Source organism: Dermochelys coriacea, chromosome 3 (genome assembly GCF_009764565.3).
Source record: "Dermochelys coriacea isolate rDerCor1 chromosome 3, rDerCor1.pri.v4, whole genome shotgun sequence".
Taxonomy (NCBI): domain Eukaryota; kingdom Metazoa; phylum Chordata; order Testudines; family Dermochelyidae; genus Dermochelys; species Dermochelys coriacea.
The window spans coordinates 24,194-32,325 of NC_050070.1; positions in this window are offsets into that span (position 1 = coordinate 24,194).

Below are 8,132 nucleotides of genomic sequence, written 5' to 3' on the forward strand. Positions count from 1 at the left end.
CCCCACTGTTCCTCTGATATTCTTGTTAACTGCTGGAATTAGCCTACCTTGCTTGTCACCATGAAAGGTTTTCCTCCTTCCCCCCCCCCCCCCGCTGCTGGTGATGGTTATTTTAAGTGATCACTCTCCTTACAGTGTGTATGATAAACCCATTGTTTCATGTTCTCTGTGTGTGTATATAAATCTCTCCTCTGTTTTTTCCACCAAATGCATCCGATGAAGTGAGCTGTAGCTCACGAAAGCTTATGCTCTAATAAATTTGTTAGTCTCTAAGGTGCCACAAGTACTCCTTTTCTTTTTGTGAATACAGACTAACACCGCTGCTACTCTGAAATCTGATATTCTTGTTAACTGCTGGAATTAGCCTACCTTGCTTGTCACCATGAAAGGTTTTCTTCCTTTCCCCCCCCCCCCCCCGCTGCTAGTGATGGCTTATCTTAAGTGATCACTCTCCTTCCAAAAAGAAATGGTTTCATGTTCTCTGTGTGTGTATATAAATCTCTCCTCTGTTTTTTCCACCAAATGCATCCGATGAAGTGAGCTGTAGCTCACGAAAGGTTATGCTCTAATAAATTTGTTAGTCTCTAAGGTGCCACAAGTACTGCATTTATTTTTTTAAACATAACTCTAAAAATGCTTTCACTGTTCTTTCTGTATAAACAGCCCCTGTGCCCACCCCAGAGGTGGCTGCACCTCAGTGCTTGGCAAGAGGTCCCTGTTTGTGTAACTAATTTGTTTTGAATCAGTGATAGGAAGGTGCTGGGGAAATGGGTGCCAGCCTCTTTATAAAAGTTTTCCCCGGTGACTAAGCCAGCGCAAGGGCCGGTGGGAATCCGCTGAGTGTCTGTGAGATGTGGCCAAAGTCCACTCAGGTTTTGGTTGTGGTTCTGTGCCTGTGAACGGGGTAGGAGCCTGTCCTACGGAGAAGGCAGGAGGGAGAAAGTGGGATGGCATTTATGGGGGTGTGGGTGAGGAGAGGGTTTGGAGGGAATGGCTGGGGGAATTTTAGGGATGGGGGCAATGGAGAACTTTGGGGGGTTGTGGCATTTGCAGGGAGTTTTCAGGTAGTGCGGAGCAGGTGGGTGGGACCAAGAGAGGCCTGGGCCCAAACTTTCATCCCATCTGCTTTGCCTGTTCTCAGCTGCGCTGCGGGATGATGATGCTAGGGAAACTGCGGGTGGTGGTGATCGGGGAAGGAGCAGCCGGGCTATGCACGGCTCACTACATTGCTGCCTGCCCCAAGTCCTTTGCACCCCCCATGGTGTTCAAGGCATCCAGCCATTTCGGGGGCACCTGGGTGTATACGAAAGAGACTGGATGGGCTTCATGTCCACTCTAGTATGTATTGGGACCTCAGATAGCCAGCATGAGGCAGCAGGTACTGTGTGCTCCTGGGCATCAAGCAGGGGCAGAGGAATTGTTCCTAAACCCCACATGGGGGAGGGCACAGGATACTCAGCCCCTGCCTAGCATCAAAAGGTACAAGTCCTGTGTACTTGCCAGGCCTCCAAGTGTGTGTGTGTGTGGGGGGGGGGGGGCGGGGTAGGATCCCCTCCCCTGAGACCAGCCCCCCCATCCTCCCAGGAGGGTCTGTCTCCTCACTGCTATCCCACCATCCACACCTTCCCCATTTCCCACTGCAGCTGGGACCCCTCTGCTACCCACATGGGCCAGTCCTGGGAGTGCCAAGCCCTGAAAGGGGAAGGCAGGTGCAGGAGGGAACAGGGACCTTCTGCAGAGAGGGCAGCATATCCATCTTGGCTAGGGGGCATTTTCAGTGTTCGCACCCCCCCAGGACCAACTTGCTGAAGGAATCATAGAATCATAGAATCATAGAATATCAGGGTTGGAAGGGACCCCAGAAGGTCATCTAGTCCAACCCCCTGCTCAAAGCAGGACCAAGTCCCAGTTAAATCATCCCAGCTAGGGCTTTGTCAAGCCTGACCTTAAAAACCTCTAAGGAAGGAGATTCTACCACCTCCCTAGGTAACGCATTCCAGTGTTTCACCACTCTCTTAGTGAAAAAGTTTTTCCTAATATCCAATCTAAACCTCCCCCATTGCAACTTGAGACCATTACTCCTCGTTCTGTCATCTGCTACCATTGAGAACAGTCTAGAGCCATCCTCTTTGAAACCCCCTTTCAGGTAGTTGAAAGCAGCTATCAAATCCCCCCTCATTCTTCTCTTCTGCAGACTAAACAATCCCAGCTCCCTCAGCCTCTCCTCATAAGTCATGTGCTCTAGACCCCTAATCATTTTCGTTGCCCTTCGTTGTACTCTTTCCAATTTATCCACATCCTTCCTGTAGTGTGGGGCCCAAAACTGGACACAGTACTCCAGATGAGGCCTCACCAGTGTCGAATAGAGGGGAACGATCACGTCCCTCGATCTGCTCGCTATGCCCCTACTTATACAACCCAAAATGCCATTGGCCTTCTTGGCAACAAGGGCACACTGCTGACTCATATCCAGCTTCTCGTCCACTGTCACCCCTAGGTCCTTTTCCGCAGAACTGCTGCCGAGCCATTCGGTCCCTAGTCTGTAGCGGTGCATTGGATTCTTCCATCCTAAGTGCAGGACCCTGCATTTATCCTTATTGAACCTCATTAGATTTCTTTTGGCCCAATCCTCCAATTTGTCTAGGTCCTTCTGTATCCTATCCCTCCCCTCCAGCGTATCTACCACTCCTCCCAGTTTAGTATCATCCGCAAATTTGCTGAGAGTGCAATCCACACCATCCTCCAGATCATTTATGAAGATATTGAACAAAACGGGCCCCAGGACCGACCCCTGGGGCACTCCACTTGACACCGGCTGCCAACTAGACATGGAGCCATTGATCACTACCCGTTGAGCCCGACAATCTAGCCAGCTTTCTACCCACCTTATAGTGCATTCATCCAGCCCATACTTCCTTAACTTGCTGACAAGAATGCTGTGGGAGACCGTGTCAAAAGCTTTGCTAAAGTCCTTTGCTAAAGGAGGTGATGGCGTTCCCAGATTTCCCCTTTGATCCCCCCTTGCCATCCTTCCTGCACCACTCAGACATGCTGGCCTATCTGGAGAGCTATGCTGACCACTTCCGTATCCGAGAGCATGTCAGGGTGAGCATGAGCCCAGGGGCTGGGTGGAGCAGGAATGCCTTGGGATCCCCATTGCCTGCCCCCAAAAGACCAGAGCTGAGCATGGAGCTGGGCCCTAGCAGGACAGGACACCCCCCCCCAGGGGCACAGACTGGGGTTGCCAACTTTCTAATCACACAAAACCAAACACTCCTGCCCCTTCTCCGAGGCCCCGCACTCTTCCCCATCCTCACTCACTTTCACTGGGCTGGGACAGGGGGGTTGGGGGTGCAGGAGGAGGTATGGGCTTTGGGCCGGGGGTGCTGGCTTTGGGGTGGGGCCAGGGATGCGGGGGCTTCAGGCTGGGATGCAGGGGGTGAGAATTCTGACTGGGGGGCTTTGGGGGTGGAGCTGCGAGTTTGGGGTGCAGGAGGGAACTTAGGGCTGGGTGTTGGGGGGGTGCAGGCTACAGGAGGGAGTTTGGGTATGGGAGGGGACTCTAGGCTGGGGCAGGGGATTGGGGTGCGGGAGGGGGTGCAGGGTCCCAGTGACACTTACTGCAGCTCCCAGGAAGTGGCTGCCAGGTCCCTGCAGTGCAGCCCCTAGATCCATGGGCAGCCAGGGAGGCTCTGTGTGCTGCCCTTGAGCCTGCAGGTGCCACCCCTGTAGCTCCCATTGATCACGGTTCCTGGCCAATTGGAGCTGCGGAGGCAGCACTAGGGGTGGCACCAGCAGCAGCATGTGGAGCCTCCCTGGCCACCCATCCATCTAGGGACTGCACTGCAGGGACTTGGCAGCCACTTCTGAGAGCCACACAGAGCCAGACCAGGCAGGGAGCCTGTCTTAGCCCTGGGCCCCTGCTGCACTGCCAACCAGACTTTTAACGGCCCAGTCAGCGGTGCCGACCAGAGCCGCCAGGGTCCCTTTTTGAACAGGTGTTCTGGTCAAAAACTGGATGCCTGGCAACCCTAGGTGAGAGGTGGGGGACAGGCTGCAGCTGAGGAGGGGCAGTGGGGAGGGGGAGGAACTGCAATTGGGAGGAGGGTGGGCTGCTGGAGCAACACCTTGGGGAGTGACTCTGTCCCCCCACCTGGAAATCCCCACATAACCCATTACAAACCATCAGGCAGGCACAGAGTGCCAGGGGTGGCATGTTATATGGGCCTGTGGTGCCCATGTTCCAGCAAATTTAGGGCATGGAGGCACAGATCCACCAATGTTTGGGGCCGGGTCTCTTTCCCAGCCCCATCTGCCACCCCATTCACATCCCTGCCACTCCATGCTGCACTCCCTCTCTGGCCGCTGCCAGCTACAAAAGAGAATGGCATGGGTAGCAGGTTGAGGAAGGAGGCAGCTCCCCACCCCTGGCACCCACCACAGGGTAGGTGTGATGCTCTGTACCTAGGGGGAACACCCAGCATCCCCATGTTCATCCTTGTAAAATGATTGTGTGGTATCCAATGCAAAGTTTGTCATATCGGGTGTCTTTGGAAGGCTCATGATGAACTGAGCATTGTTGTTATAGGGATGTTATAGGTTACAATTTCATGTATATAGTTATGAGGCTGAAAATGTATCCTCATGGCTTAAAGCAAGCCCAGACAAAAACTCTCCAGAAGCAGAGGGGCAGTTCACACCTCATCTGGGCATGGATGGGACAAACCCAGCCCAACCTCATAGGAACAAAGGGTGCTGGCCTAGGCAGCAACAAAAGAATATGTTAGACTCTTAAGGGAGTCACCCCCCTTCCTTTGGTCAGTTTGGAACTGTGATGTGGTAATGCTCACCTGACTCTGGGGGGGGGGGGAGGGAGGCGGTAGGGGGAGGGTGCAAAGCCAAGAGGGAAGAAAGGACACGATAAAAATGAGAGACATTTGCCATGCTCGCTCGCTCGCTCTTCCACCTACATGTACAGACACCACCACCACCACCACGTGACTGAAATGCTGATCAAAGGGGAGAGCCTGGCTGAAGAGCAACCATCCAGCCTGTGGTGAGAAGCATCTAAGTTTGTAAGGGCACTGAAAGTGTTAAGATCAGCTTAGAATGCATTTGGTTTTATTTCATTTGACCAAATCTGACTTGTTATACTTTGACTTATAATCACTTAAAATCTATCTTTATAGTTAATAAATCTGTTTGTTTATTCTACCTGAAGCACTGCGTTTGGTTTGCAGAGTGACAGAGACTCCCCTTAGGATAACAAGCCTGGTGCATATCAATTTCTATTAAATTGATGAACTCATATAAACTTGCAGCGTCCAGCGGGCATAACTGGACACTGCAAGACGGCGGTTCCTAGGGTTGTGTCTGGAACTGGAGATATTGGCTAGTGTTATTCGGTTGCACAATCCAAGGAGCAGCTTACATGCCAGAGGCAGTGCGTGAACAGCCCAGAAGTGGGAGTTCTCACAGCAAAGCAGGGTAAGGCTGGCTTCCAGAGTCAAGGCTTGGGGTGACCTAGGAAATAACCGGTCCAGATAACACCAGAGGGGAACGTCACAGTAGCGCAGCAAGCAGGGTGTATGTATGACTTGTTACTTCAAGTGAAGTTCACACTTAGGGTTATAAGCACTGATATTTGTGATTTTAAGTGAGTCTTAAGTGCAGTGGCTAAGAACGGTCAGGAGGAGGTCATAGTTTTGTTATTTTCTGTTTGCTTATTTCGGGAAAGGGAAGTAGGAACAGAAAAGTAGGAAAATGAGAGAAAGCGGTGAAGTGATTGTGAAGTTGGAGCTTTTTAGGCTGCAGAATGCAGAAAAGGAGAGGGAGCACCAGAGATTATTGCAACTGAAAGAACTGGAGATAAAAGAAAAAGAGTCAGCCAGAGAGGAGGCTGCACATAGAACACCCATGGAAGAAAAAGAGAGAGAGAGAGAGAGAGAGAGAGAGAGAGACAACACCAACTGGACCTGCTAGAGAAGCAGAATCAGAACCCCTGACCCCAATGACTTCCATGACTCCAAAAATCCACAAGTTGGAACATTTATGTCCTGCATACAGTGAGGATGATACCACTGAATGTCTGACTACCTTCGAAAGGCTGCATGTAATACATGAAATCTCAGATGATAAGAAAGTTCCTACCCTGATTGCGAAATTAACTGGTAAAGCTCGAAATGTATTCAATGGAATGTCTATTGAAGATGGTTTAGACTATTGTAAATTTAAAGATACTGTTTTGTAAACTTTTCAGATTACTCCTGAAACATATAGAGTTAAATTTAGGAATCTTAAGAGGGATATTGGTATGAGTAATGGGGAATATGTAAACAAAATGAAAGATTTGTTGGGAAAATGGGTGGGGATAAAGAGGTGTCAAGTTTTGAGGGAATGTTGGATCTTGTTGCTCAAGAGTATTTCCTAACCAAGTATAAGGCTGATGTAAAGCAGCGTCTATGGGACAAAGATGTAAAGTCTGTGGATGAGATGGCTTTTTTAGCTGATGCCTTTGAACAGAATCAGGCATCTAAGAGAGAAGGGGGCTGGGAGCCTAAACACTCTCTTGCCCAAAAACATTCCTCTAACCCTCATCCCAAATCTCCTGTAAAAGCAGAAGAGCCCAGAAGGTGCTATCAGTGTAACTCGACTGATCATCTGAGGAATAAATGCCCTGTGCTAGGAGGAAGCAGGCAAACAGTAGCTCATGTTAGTTCTGCTGTCCTCAACAGAGAAACCCCCCAAGTAATTAAAACCTATCATATTGGTTCTGTGAGGTTAGCCTTTGCCAAACCAGACATGGAGCATGTTAAGGCTGTCCAAATTGATGGCAGGGAATACTTGGGGCAGAGGGATACAGGGGCCCAGACCTCTCTCTGCTTAAGCAGAGTGTGGTCCCAAAGGCCAGTATGCTACCTGGCCAAATGGCAGAGATTGTGAGGGTAGGCGAAAGCAGATTCCTCGTACCACTAGCTAAGTTTCATGTGGTTTGGGAAGGTTTGGAAAGTGTTTTGACTGTGGGGGTAATGGAACACCTCCTATTTGACCTGCACCTTGGTAATGATTTTTTCTGTGTAGCTCAGGTTAAAGTATTTGCCTGCAACAGGAGGGAGTGTTATACTGGGACCCCGTGGGAAAGGGTAAGGTCTCAGAAACTGCTGAGAGAATTGCAGTCTCCTTGATTCTTCTTGCATAAGGACAGGTTTCAGAGTAGCAGCCATGTTAGTCTGTATTCACAAAAAGAAAAGGAGTACTTGTGTCACCTTAGAGACTAACAAATTTATTTGAGCATAAGCTTTCGTGAGCTACAGCTCACTTCATCGGATGCATTTGGTGGAAAATACAGTGGGGAGATTTATATACACACACAGAGAACATGAAACAATGGGTTTTATCATAAACACTATAAGGAGAGTGATCACTTAAGATGAGCCATCACCAGCAGCAGGGGGGGGGGAAGGACGAAAACCTTTCATGGTGACAAGCAAGGTAGGCCATTTCCAGCAGTTAACAAGAACATCTGAGGAACAGTGGGGGGTGGGGTGGGGGGGAGAAATAATTTTACTTTGTGTAATGACTCATCCATTCCCAGTCTCTATTCAAGCCTAAGTTAATTGTATCCAGTTTGAAAATTAATTCCAATTCAGTAGTCTCTCATTGGAGTCTGTTTTTGAAGTTTTTTTGTTGAAGGATAGCCACTCGCAGGTCTGTAATTGTGTGATCGGAGAGATTGAAGTGTTCTCCGACTGGTTTTTGAATGTTATAATTCTTGACGTCTGATTTGTGTCCATTTATTCTTTTACGTAGAGACTGTCCAGTTTGACCAATGTACATGGCAGAGGGGCATTGCTGGCACATGATGGCATATATCACATTGGTAGATGCGCAGGTGAACGAGCCTCTAATAGTGTGGCTGATGTGATTAGGCCCTATCATGGTGTCCCCTGAATAGATATGTGGACAGAGTTGGCAACGGGCTTTGTTGCAAGGATAGGTTCCTGGGTTAGTGGTTCTGTTGTGTGGTGTGTGGTTCCTCGTGAGTATTTGCTTCAGGTTGGGGGGCTGTCTGTAAGCAAGGACTGGCCTGTCTCCCAAGATCTGTGAGAGTGATGGGTCGTCCTTCAGGATAG